Source organism: Pinus tabuliformis, chromosome X (assembly GCF_031772625.1).
Source record: "Pinus tabuliformis cultivar Carrire ecotype Pingquan chromosome X, CPIR1, whole genome shotgun sequence".
Lineage (NCBI taxonomy): Eukaryota > Viridiplantae > Streptophyta > Pinopsida > Pinales > Pinaceae > Pinus > Pinus tabuliformis.
The window spans coordinates 971,328,896-971,342,662 of NC_142308.1; the positions used below are offsets into that span (position 1 = coordinate 971,328,896).

The 13,767-nt window shown below is 38.7% G+C and overlaps 1 pseudogene; it reads left to right on the top strand.

The window, feature by feature from the left end:
* The first annotated feature begins 4,395 nt into the window (after nt 1-4,395).
* Nucleotides 4,396-13,228, top strand: LOC149142966 (uncharacterized; annotated as a pseudogene).
* Nucleotides 13,229-13,767: the final 539 nt, after the last annotated feature.

A 13,767-nucleotide genomic window follows, 5' to 3' on the forward strand; every position in this document is an offset into this window, starting at 1 on the left:
TTTTTGGAGATCTGGAGAAATAGATGATTCCGATGTGGAAACATCTAGCGAACATAATTGTGCAATTACACCTCTTTGCTCCTTTTTTAGAAGCTTTTTCATACCATTAGAGCTGATTATCTTTCCTGGTTTCCCTGCAATACCCCTTAATTCAACTTCCTTTCCTTCCGTAGAAAATTTGATGAAAATTCTTGAAAATTAAAAGCTATTGTACCCAAGGATTGTAGCCATTGGACTCCTAGTACAACATCAGCACCTCCCATTGGAATGGAAAGCATTGGGCTAGTCAATACATATTCTCCCATGGATAGCTTGATATTATGGCACCTTCCAAAGTAATTTATTGTTCCTCCATTTGCAATCATCACTTGACACTCTGGTGCTGGATATAGGAAGCAATTCAATTCTTTTGCTACCCTACAATGAATAAAATTGTGGGTGCTTCCTGAATCAATCAACACTATTACCTTTTTCTTCTTGATTTGTCCTTCTATCTTGATGGTTTGAGGAGTGGTAATTCCCACCAATGCATTACAAGATATGGTCAATTTATTTGTTCTTCATCTAGGCTTTGTTCCTGGAGTATATCTTCTTCTTTTGACCTTTCTTGCTCCTTTTCTTCTTCCTCTTCACAATCTATGTAGAATAATTTCTTCTCAGCACACTTATGACCTTTAGTGTATTTGCTATCACAACTGTAACAAAGCCCTTTTGCTCTTTTTTCTTCCAATTGTTGTGGTGTCAACCTTATAGGTTGTGGAAGACTAGGGGCAACAACACTTCCGTCTTTATAGTTGTGAGTGGTATGCTTCCTGGTTGCCATAATTTTGCTTTCCATTTTTCTTGCTAACCTGAATGCCTTCTCTAATGAATCAGGTTCCCAAAGGCGAACATCATGTTGGATATTATCCTTTAAATACCCTATGAACACATCAATCCTATGCTCCTCTGGAATATCTTTTACCCTTATGTTCAATTTTTGGAACTCCTCAATGTGCTCCATTACTGAACCCTTTTGTTTGAGACTTATCAATTGGCTAAAAAAAGTGTTGCTTTTTGTATCTTCATAATGTGCTATCAATTCTTTCGTAAAAATTGCCCAAGTGATAAATTGTTTACGAGAGCAAAGCCATTGATACCATACAAACTGATTTGGTTCCAAATATACAGTTGCCATACGTACCTTTTGTGTGTTTTTCACATTATTGAGATCGAAGAACTGCTCCATCTGTAATATCCATGTGGTGGGATCCTTGCCATCAAACTTCCTCATATCGATTTTTGGAATATGGTGGGTCTTTGATCCAACATTAGAGTCTATGGAATCATGATTAACATTACTTTTGTTCACATCATGAGTTTCCTTTACAAACTTTTCACCATTAGTAAGTATTTCTTGTAGAAAATTTGTCAAATCTGTCTTCAAATCTGCCATGTCTGTCTTCAAATTTGTCTTCAAATTTGCCATGTCTCTCTTCAAATCTGTCTTCAAATCTATCTTCAAATTGTCCATCTTAGCTTCCACGCCATTTATCTTAGCTTCTGTTAGCTTTTGTGAGTGTGACATTTGTTGCACTTGTTCTTGTAATTTTGATATATCATGTAGCATTTCTTCCTCTTCTTCATGAGTCATGCTAGAGCTTTCAGGTTCCTTACTAGGTGTTTGCATTTTCTTTCCTCGGGGCATCAGTTACCGATAATAATGCTTTACTATGCCCTTTGAATTCTGTTAAACCAAGCTTACACAAAAAATTAAAAAAAAACTACACACCTTTTTTCACTTTATATAAGCTCGATATTGAATCTGATGTATCTCTGTAATTTCAGATCATCCAATTCTGAAATTGCGATTTGTAGTAGCCTTCTGCATTCTCTTTCCAATGCCACAAGTCTGACCCAAATTGGATTCTCCAAGGAAGAGTTATGTGAAATCTCCCACAGTGACTTGCTTTTAGACTAGTTCAGTAGAGCGAACTTGTATGACGTGCCACGAGTCACTGTTTCAACCTCTAGATCTAAAACACACATACAAGAAACTACAGTCCGTCCTCTTTCTGTACCTTCTTACGAAATTTCAATCCAATACCCAGAGAGAAAGTTATGACGATTTTCCCCATGTCACCTGTTTTGAATGTAATTAAGGAGTCTGCAAAAAGACCAACTTCCTCAGATCATATCTCCGCAAATATCGCGCGAAAATCTCTGAAATTCGGACCCAAGGTTCAGCACGATTTCTTCTCAAATGGGTTTTTCTGTGAATTTTGAAACGTCACAGAAAAAAGTTATAGCGAAAATGCCACGATGACCTGTTTGGAGCAGCGAAACCCTAGAATCCAAAGCTCTGATACCAAATGTTATGAAACCAGCTCAAGAAAAGATAGAAAAGATAGATCAACGCCTTATAATTCAGCCTCTTCGAGGGGGCAACCTCCTTTACATTACATAAATGAACAATTCTTAGATGATACAAATGAAAAAACCTCCTTTCTATAATAGGATTCTAAGGAGTCACAATATAATCCAGCCGACCTAACAATAATAATATAAAGCCACAAAAATAACAATAGAGGGATTCTATGGGGCACAGAAATAACAACATGGGGGTAATAGAGGCACCACAATATAAATAAGGGGTATAACTACAATAGTAATGGGGTAATCACTAGTATTATAGGGACCCAACATAGGTGGATTCGAGGTTTGAATTTTGTATCATATTAACATGACAACCATTTTATCTCCATATATGCATACTAACATGACAAAATGTTAAGTGGCATGGTTCAAGCTTGCATTGTATGTTGTGGATACAAAGTGGTGAGGAACATGGCTTTCATTTAAAAGCCCACATGGTCCATCGAGTTCATTTTTATATATATATTTATTTCATTAATTTTTTTTTTTTTCTTTTTTTTTTTAATAATGATAGAGAATATGACCTCCAATTTATCCATGAAAAACTTTAGAGCAATCATATGCAACCAGAAATAACATGCTTTAAGTGTGCACAGGGTGTAAATACCTCTCTCATGGTAGTTGGTAATACACTTCCAACAACATCCTTGCTACTGTCTCCATCATTATTGATGACGCATTCAAGAATTTTTTAGGTCATAGAGTTCTTGTAGAATGTAATGAATGTAATGTTATTGAATGCTTTCTTTCTTGAGTTTTTTGAGAGATGGTTGAGATATAAGACCATTTTCAAAGAGGCCTTTTTCTATAATGGATTGATTCCTCCTTTCCATTCTGGGTGTTTCCTCAAAATAAGACGTTCAGGGCTCATGGAATGGCCTTGAAAAATATATTCCTACCATTTATTATCCCTTGTCTAGATTTGATGCAGTGGTTGTCATTTAAGAGAATGTACCAAATTTTTTTGCATATATCTCGTGCAACGGATATATAAGAGGCTGCTAAGGAAGCTTTATAAATCACCCACATAAGTCACTTAGTTGGGATAGACTACACTGAATTCATGGTAAAATATTTGAAGGAGATTGACTAGTTCAGATCATAATCTTAATGCAATATGAAGAAATATTAACTTAGCTAGTGTGTATTGCTCTCTTTATATTGAAAAGTTCTTGCGGTATTCTCTCAAATGTGAAATATTGTGCTTCTTGAAGTGACTGGAAGTTCTGAGCATCAATTAAGTAACTGTGAAGATAACCTTTTGAGTGTTTTGTCTGATGGGAGGGCTTAGATGAGATTAGCATTAATCCTTCATCACTCAAAGAAAAGAATGTGATGACACTTTACACATGATCATCTTCTACTACAAGCTTCTCATCTCTCTTATTACAGATGAATGGAAAAGAAAGGATATTACAAAAGACTTATCTAGATGATGGCTTTATTTTTTATTACAAAAGACATTTACCACAGGTAATGTCTAGGTCTTATTAGTTAAAATTGTTTTTCCCCAATGTTTTCGTTGACCTTATTGCTTGTTGGAAACAATTGTGTCTTGTGATGAACATCTGGTATTTATTGCCTCACACTTGTTTGAACTTTATTATGATGATTTCCTTATGCAAACATATGCTTTTCACTCCAACAAGTTAACACTCTATACTCTCTTTGCTGATTATGAATTACATGCCATGCAATGCCCTTCTTCAAATCATTTAAGGTTAGGTATTTTGGTGCAAAGTCTTGTACTATGTAATTTAGGGTATCAAAGCATTTGATAGTAAAACTTAATATTTTTATCCCTCACCTAGGTTTTTGTTTTTGCAATTCTCTTAACTCAAATAGAAATAATAATCATTCCCTGATTTAGGGTATTATTTTAATTATGAACCTTTAATTTACTAAGGTTTTATGCCTATTAGAAGATTTTCTTCTTTTGTTGATACTTGTTGTGTGTGATTTCAATGGGACAACTCTTTGATGTTGGATGAAGCAATGGAGTACTTGAAAACAATTCAATTGCAAGCATAATTAAAATATTTATATATGATGAAAGAGATCGGTTGTCATTTCAAAGTATATTAGTTATGATACTACATATTTTTCTTCCTCATTTGATAATGTCAACTTTTTCTTCTTTTACATCATAGATAATTTCAATGGGAGGTCAAATGGGTGTGCCTCCATTTGTGTTTCCTGTAGGTATGTAGCATACCACAGATGGCACATCCGTCTGATATGGGAATGGGCATATGCATGGTATACAACATGGGAATGCTATATATGGTTGCCACTTCAGGTTGACCTATTATGTCATTTCCTTCATGCATGTATCGAAATTTCCAGTTCCACAATTTGTTGCCAAGCTACATTTCCCTTGTCTGGAATACCCGGACCAAGCCTTCCAATGTCAAGGCTTCCTAGACCAGGATTACAAGTATCAGGGTTGTTTGTATCAAATCTTCTATTTCTTGGATTATCAGGAATAACATAGCATGCCTTTGTTTCAAGCTTAGCTTCAAGTTCTACTGATTTGCAAGACCATATGCGGAATGAAAATTGTGATGGGTAATTATAAAAATTATATGAATCATCATAAAATACAAGGTCTACCCCAGGTTTGGGTTATGAGTGAGAAACCAATTTTTTTGGTTCATCTACTAAGATCTAGATATGAATCTAGTAAAATATCATCTGGTTTTGCCATGTTATTTATTTTTCTACTCACTCTAACTAGGAGAGGTTTAAATTATTTAAAATATTATTTTAGTGTTATTTGTCTAGATGTTGAATGGCCTAAATTTTTTCTTCTCGTTTACTAGGTAGTGAATGGAAACTTATACAATGCTTCAATGCCACAACCACCACCTCAAAATACAATTTAGTTCGATGGTAGGTGTTACAGGGAAAAGTGTCTATTTAGAACTGCTCTATCCCACTAAGGTGTGACAGCTGCCTTAGAAACAAACAGAGAAAAACTACTTTTGTTTTTCCTTTATGAATTATAGATAGAGAGGAACAGAAAGACCAACCTCTGTCTTGCGCTAATCCTTCGATTCGATCCCTCTCTTCTTTGATAGTCCTCAGCTACCTGCTCCCTTGCACGCCCAACTTCACAAAGTACCTGTAAGATCACAGAAGCATAGCACTATACAAAGACATGGATCTATAATCATAAACAATCTAGGATCAGATGTAAATTGACCATACAAATGTAACAAGCATCAATGATACAAAAGCATGGAGGAAAACTCAAATAGCTTTTATTGATAAACAAGAAAAGAGCCAGGAGGAGTTACAACCAGTTGTTCTGACCCAGCATCAACCTCCCAGCAAAGAAGCCCCTCTTCACCTCAAACAAAACTTAGATCACCCAACAATATGATGTTAGTCTCAAGAAACCAACAACAATTCCTTGCAATATGAAAAATTCCAGCCTCTGGATCTCTGGGATGAGGGATCCATATATAGATATCTGTAAGGGGGATGAGTCAGCTTGTGATTTGATTAGTGTCTTCTCTCTGATAGTTCTTGCTTCCACTTGGAGACTGATGGCCTCTTACTCATCCTTGGTCGAATTCAGTGAGGCAAGTGTCACAGGAGAAGATTCTGGAAGCTTCCATTGCCTCTCCACCTCGCGGAATGACACTGCCATTTGTCATTTCTCGCCCATCGCACCCCACAGAAGGGACTTTTGAAATGCAACGCACCCTCACAGTGTATTTAGGTGAGATGCAACGCACTTAGCCAGTGGAGCAGCTGCAATGATCCTGTTTTGACCAATTCTGAGCAGTTTCTCATGGAGAACTTCTGGGAGAAGTTGTAATCTATTGACCTTGTTCCTTTAGGGGTTAAAACAACACTTTTAGGGACTTAGGAGCCCTTGGTTTATGGACATTTCATGCTTGGGGTTGTAGGGCCCAAAAACTTCTATAACAGTTGCCCCCTAAAGTATAAGGCCGTTAATCTTTTGGTGTCGGGTGAAATGCTTTATTATGAGGATCCGAAGTTCTTTCAATGCTGGGAGGAGACTTGTAATAAGATACAATACAATACATTATCTTCGTACTTTTTTCATGATCTAGCTGAGGCGGGCATTCCCATGCTCAACTTTATAAATTCATTCTCATGTACATAGGACAGACAATCGTCTGAGTGTAGACTGATGATTATGATAGAGCCATCATCCTTTTGAGTGGATGATTATCTGTGCAGCAATGATGTACATTTAATGTCTTTATTTCCCTGAATATATATCGCAGCCCGGATGGATGAAACTAGATCCAGGGTCTTCAATCTCGTCCGATCTTCACTCAAAGTACAAGTCGATCCATGTGAGAAATGTTTTGAAGTCGAACATGGAAAGACATCGCTTGATTACCAGTCAATGATGTAAACTGTTAACAAGAGCGAGAGGAATCACTGGTAATGATAATGACCCTCAAGGTACTGTAGTACAATTCACGTGGTGTGAATAAAGGACTTGGCGATGAACACCACGCAAAATCTTTCGGTCGAAGGCCATTGATGTAAACCTGTCGCCGGAAGTGAGAAACTTGCCATTGAGGCATGCAAGCTTCAAAGTACTGAATGGGGTGTTCCTAGATCAACTTCTTGGATAATGAGCTGATGTCGACAAGAAGTGATCTGTCACAGGAGGGCCTTAATGAATCCCACATCAATGACATGGAACGGAGCAAATGATTTCAATGGAGGTGAAAATGATCTGGTGATATAAGGTTCAGGGTGGCGGTCATGAAAGAATGGAGTATAATGTATGGTAGTGGGTGAGACACAGGTGAATTCTCTGAATGACTTCTCTTGAACATATCGGCGACACTGATGTGATGGATTGGTAGCATTAACCCCAAATGTGGATGGTATGGTGTGACCATGGTGATGTGACCGGTGAATGAAACAACCCAACCCGACTCGGACACGGAGCGGAAGTGTCATGTTCAAGAGCGACTTGCTACCAACAAAGTTTCTTTAAGTTTTCTTCCCAATTTTTCCCTAGTCATTGCTGACCAGTACCTCTTTATTTTTGTAAAGCTTGAGGAGGATAACATATGCTTGTTCTATAATTTGCCCTTCGGGCAAACCCATCGCTATGTTTTAACGAGCCTAGCGATAGTGAAACTCGTTCTCGTCTATAGACAAGTTTGTCGCTATTAATATTTTTAACGAGTTTAACGACAAAGATAACTCATCCTTTTCAATTTTAGAGAGTCTGAAAAGGAACGTAAAGGTAACTCCAAAATTCCTTTTTCGTCATCTAATCCCTTAAGTCCAAAAAGGTATAAAACAATACAGAAGGGATGAATTTTCGATACTTTTAACGAGCCGAACAAAACAAGCGCTCGATCTTTTTGTGTAATAATCCCTCAGGTCCAAAAAGATTAAAATATAGAGGAGGGATAGCACTTCCTGTCCCTTTAATGAGCTGGAGAGGCCAATGGCTCGGCAATCTTTTCATATTTTACGAGTCAGTTGAAAAAAGCTTAAAGGAGACTCATATTTTGAGGAACAAGTGATAAAACGGGTAGTAGCTGATTTCAGGTAAGGTTTGGAATTTTCCAATCACGGCAGTGTCACAAGGATGGCTAGTGAAATCACTCTTCACAGCTGTTCCTCAAAATGGGTAAACAATCAAATGGAGGTGAATGATCGGCCAATCAAAAAGTGGAGGTGACGGTGCAAACACGACCAAGGCTTTAATGGTTGAAGTACTACATTCACGATGGTTATTTACCGGGGAATAGTTCATTTTTTAACGAGCTTAAACGCGGGTGGAAACATTTGCTCATGTCTTATGTTTATTTTTTAACGAGCTTGAACTATGTGCTAAAACTGCTCGATTAATCCAGTCGTGTGATAAGAATGTCTCATATAAAAGGACAACTTTTAGAGTTTTGCCCCACATCCTTTCCTTATGCAAGTTAGCAAACGACCAATCCTACGAGTTTAAAGGGTTAGAGGTCCTACAAATTTAAAAAAATAAATAGTCGCTCTTCGCTTGCATACCAAAAGGCTTGCATGCCCCCAGGTATAAAATAGAGTTTCAAGGTCACCTTCTATTCGAGCTGACAAAACATTTGTTTTATCAGGAAAGGTATACCTCTTTCAGGCTACCCAAAGATTGTTCTATTTAGCGCGTAAACAAAACACTTCTCCGGCGATGTCTACTGAAATAAACAAAGGTGAGCGGCGATGCCCGCCAACCCACATAACTTTGACAAGAGGATCTTATTCCAGTCCAACTCCCTCTTCCAATCACGGATGGGAGTACGGAGGTCATATTCTCTCGCGGAAACCTACCCTATACCCGAAGTTTTCCTGCTGAAGTAGACCAGGGTGCATGCCCCCTGGGTTTCAATCATGTCCCCTCGAATCACTCGTGCTCATCGGGTGGACGGACTGGATATTGAGACATTTCTTGCGTGAAAAGACCATTTAGGGATGGTATATGACTATTTGCTATGCATGATCCGGGAAATGAAAGCTGGTCTACGAGCTTGACCACTCTTCCTTCGTGTGGAAAACACATCACTCTAAAGAGTGATGAGACAATGGCTCTCATGCAATAAATATAGTCTCGTCCAAGGAGTAGATTGTAATCCAGGGGTCCTTGAACTACCATCACGTTCATGTGAACGGTTTTCCCTCTCAATGTTATGGGCACATTGGGAAGGATCCCTAATGGTCGACTGGTTCCTTTATCAAAGCCTATTAGATTTCTCATCTCAGGCAAAAGTGATGGTGAACCAAGCGCTTTCCAAGCCGTTGAGGAAAGGATACTCACAGAAGCCCCTTCATCTATGATGGTACCAGCCATAACCATTCTATATATTTGAACAATAATTGAGAATGGTATACTAGCTGGTAAACGAGGTCTGCCTAGTTGATTCCAGTCAAAGGAGACAACTAGGTTGCTTGGAGGTGGGACCGAATAGACGCCCGGGTATGACTCTGACGAACTTCCTTCCTGCGGTAAAGGAATGGGTAAATTGCCCCCATGTTCGTTGGAGTCTGTGCTTATGAAAAGAATTTGGATGGTGTCATCCTTGTTCTCTTCCGTGACTGTATCATCTGAATATGGAACCTCTGAAGGCAAGACCGGGTCAACTACCGCCTCGACCTTTTGACTTTCGTCTGGTATGGGTTCAGATGGTTTATCTTCAATGATAGATGCTTCGGCCGACCACCTGAGTGGGCCAGCTGGATTTTCAACTAGTGACGGACTCGGCAAGAGTTTTTTATATCCAGGAGGAAGTCGTAACAGTGAAACCAGACGATCGTCCAAAACTCTTTTAGCTTCATCTAAGAAGGGACAACGGTGGATGGCATGATCGCCTTTGCACAGTTTACAAGGAAATTTATATTTTCCTTTTTGTCCTGGGGCTTCACTTTCACTAGTTGATGGTGTGTTTTCAACATGATCATCAGAGGTTGACGACACGGGTTGTGCAAACGAGGAGACCAGTCCCTTAAGATCCAAGGGATACAAGGACAATCTCTGTGATAGTGGTCTCCCTTGCAAATGACACATGGCGATTTAGGCCTGGTCGGTGCAGTGTGTGGATTTTCGCTAGACGACACTCGTTTGCCCCCATTCGCTTTTGGCTCCTTCTTATTCTTCTCTTTCTTCTTCTTTTCCTTCTTCTCCTTAGGCACTTGACTTTTGGCTTTACCAGCCCCATCAAGCGAAGAGGAAGGAGGAGAGGAAGAATTAGAGGAAGTAGAAGGTTGGTGGGTAACTCTGGATTCGTCTAATTGCTGATTCGATTGTTCAGGAATTGTGGTGTTCTGAACAACAGAGGTTGAGAAGAGCCATACATGCAAACCAATTGTCAGTCCTAGAAGCGACAATGTGGCCATATGGGGTGCACCAACATCTCCCCAAGAGGAGAAGGGACTAGGATTTCCTCCAAGGGGAATTCCTTGGTTGGTGGATTCCATTTTCTCAACCCAAGATCAACATAGGAAAGGGGTAATGAATATTCTGTTTGAAATAAATTTTAGACGCTTTGACACAACTTGTTTTTTCAGTTTTTAAGAGTCGAGAAAAAACAAAAGATGACTCTAGTCTCCTTCGATTTTTAATGAGCCTGAAGTGACAAGTGCTCAGATGGACCTTTTCCGTTAAGGAGTCTGAAAAGGAACGAAAGGGACTGCTCTAGAAATCTAGGTAGAGGGAGTACCAAACCAATCGCAAAACTGTAGAATACTTTTTACGGTATGGCAGTCAATCTTCCCGAATGCTGTGTTCAGTGCATTGCGATCGATAAGGCGGCAGACACGGCTTCCTATGGATAAAGGATTAAGCCTATTGGGGTCTCCAAAAATATACTCGACGGTACGTGGGAGCACAAGTCCGTATTGGCACTTATCGTCTCAAAGTGGAGGAATCACCCAACCATCAGTGAGAACAACAGTTACCAGGCTTTACGACGCCGAAATACGTCTCTAGCCTAGACTTCTAAATGTTGTGAGTTAAGTTCCAAAGCGTTGTTAGATTCATTGAATTTATTTTAAGTTGATCTTGTTTATGAAGTTTGCCTTTCGGGTTCACCACGAGATGTAGATGTAATTCCTAAAATGCAATCTAAGATGATAAATAAACTTTTTATCTCCTTTATGCAATGAAAATCCTAGCTACTAGGGAAAAGAAAGACAGAATCTTTTCACAGAGAGAAAAGAGCACGCTCTAAATGCACTTTCCTAAATCAAACCAATCAGACCGTCTATATGCAAATGCACATGCATGTATTTGTTTTTCGACTTTCTTAGTATATGGATGCTAAAAAGAAAGTTGATGCACAAATCTGAATTTCTTTTCAAGCGACAAATATAAACAAGTTTCTTTTCAAAATCAAAAAATGGAGACGATCACAACACCTTATGATTTTGAAATGAATACTAGTTCTCGACACTAGAAAATTACAAATTCAGACCAAAAGCAATAGTAACAGGATAATCGACCATCAACAGCAATCAAATTCTTTCCTACGATTGAAATCGACACTTGCGACAATTTCAAATCAAAGGACGACAGTACGATTACGCTACTTTTGCAAAGGAGAACTGTAAATGACTCAACAAACACACAAAAACATCTACAATTCTTTTGTACAAAGGAGGCAGAATAACAACAAGGAAAAGGGGTTTCAAACAGACATATACTGATCACAGGCAGCAAAATTCAGGAATAGAATTGGAAAGAATGATCCATAGAAGCCACAATTGCACAGAGCTAGTCTGATCAGCGCACCTGCAACACAGAGAATCTAAAATGCAGCGCAGGTTGTCCACTCGGGAAGTGCGCTGAAATTCAGAATCTCTGAACAGTACCTGCGCTGGGCCAGAAATGAGACTCTGTTTGGGTTCCGGGTCACAGTTTGCAGTTCAGTTCTTTGGTTTTGGCCGAGCAAAAAGCAATCAGTAATGCAACAATCAGGGGTAGATCTAAGGAGGATCTAAGAGCTATCACAAGGGCAATCATATAGTTTGTGAATCAGTTGTTTAAATCATAAACAGATCCAGTAGATGGATTGAAGTAGCAGTTGTCTACTTTGCATTTGTTATGGCAAATGTAGTTCGAATGCTACTTGTAAGTTTATGAAATAGACAACAAAGAATGATAAACAAACAAACTAATTAGTTCCCTAGTGGAGTCGCCATTTTGTTACAGGGAAAAGTGTCTATTTAGAACTGCTCTATCCCACTAAGGTGTGACAGCTACCTTAGAAACAAATAGAGAAAAACTACTTTTGTTTTTCCTTTATGAATTATAGATAGAGAGGAACAGAAAGACCAACCTCTGTCTTGCGCTAATCCTTCGATTCGATCCCTCTCTTCTTTGATAGTCCTCAGCTACCTACTCCCTTGCACGCCCAGCTTCACAAAGTACCTGTAAGATCACAGAAGCATAACACTATACAAAGACATGGATCTATAATCATAAACAATCTAGGATCATATGTAAATTGACCATACAAATGTAACAAGCATCAATGATACAAAAGCATGGAGGAAAACTCAAATAGCTTTTATTGATAAAGAAGAAAAGAGCCAGGAGGAGTTACAACTAGTTGTTCCGACCCAACATCAACCTCCCAGCAAAGAAGCCCCTCTTCACCTCAAACAAAACTTAGATCACCCAACAATCTGATGTTTGTCTCAAGAAACCAACAACAATTCCTTACAATATGCAAAATTCCAGCCTCTGGATCTCTGGGATGAGGGATCCATATATAGATATCTGTAAGGGGGATGAGTCAGCTTGTGATTTGATTAGTGTCCTCTCTCTGATAGTTCTTGCTTCCACTTGGAGACTGATGGCCTCTTACTCATCCTTGGTCAAATTCAGTGAGGCAAGTGTCACAGGAGAAGATTCTGGAAGCTTCCATTGCCTCTCCACCTCGCGGAATGACACTGCCATTTGTCATTTCTCACCCATCGCACCCCACAGAAGGGACTTTTGAAATGCAACGCACCCTCACAGTGTATTTAGGTGAGATGCAACGCACTTAGCCAGTGGAGCAGCTGCAATGATCCTGTTTTGACCAATTCTGAGCAGTTTCTCATGGAGAACTTCTGGGAGAAGCTGTAATCTGTTAACCTTATTCCTTTAGGGGTTAGAACAACACTTTTAGGGACTTAGGAGCCCTTGGTTTATGGACATTTCATGCTTGGGGTTGTAGGGCCCACAAATGTCTATAATAGTAGGGGAGTCCACAATACAATTAGTGCATTTGGAAAAGATGACACCATTGGTAAGCATTATGATTGTTATTCTTTTTTTATCAATTAGTTGAGACAATAGCTTTTTATATTACATTATAGATAAGTAATAAATTTACATCCTATGAAACATTAAATAATTAAGGCTAACTATAGAGGATTCCTTGTCTGACAAAAGTATGAGGGCTAACATTTATGCTAAATCAAACTAGAATGATTCCATGATATCGTTCAACACTTGAGATTTTTTCCCCTGGAATCCCTGATGTAATGAAATTATTTGTTTAGGATTGTTGCAATGCAAGGTTGTTGGTTATCTTGTAAGGCCTTTTGCACTCTATTTCCTCAAAATCAAATCAGCATTATTGTTTGCTTTTTATGTTTGGTGTCATAGGTCTAATTTTGGCACATGATCCATCATATTTTTGTACATAGCTTCTATACAAGACTCTCTTAAGTATGGATGCACTAAAGTTTTCTTCCAACTTGAAGGTTAATCACGTTGTTTTTCAATAAGATCCATGACTTTTATTGGGTGCCTTATCTTCTAGAAGCAATTTTTTAAAGATTATTTCTTACTAACGTTTAACTGAGTTGCTTGCATTTTCT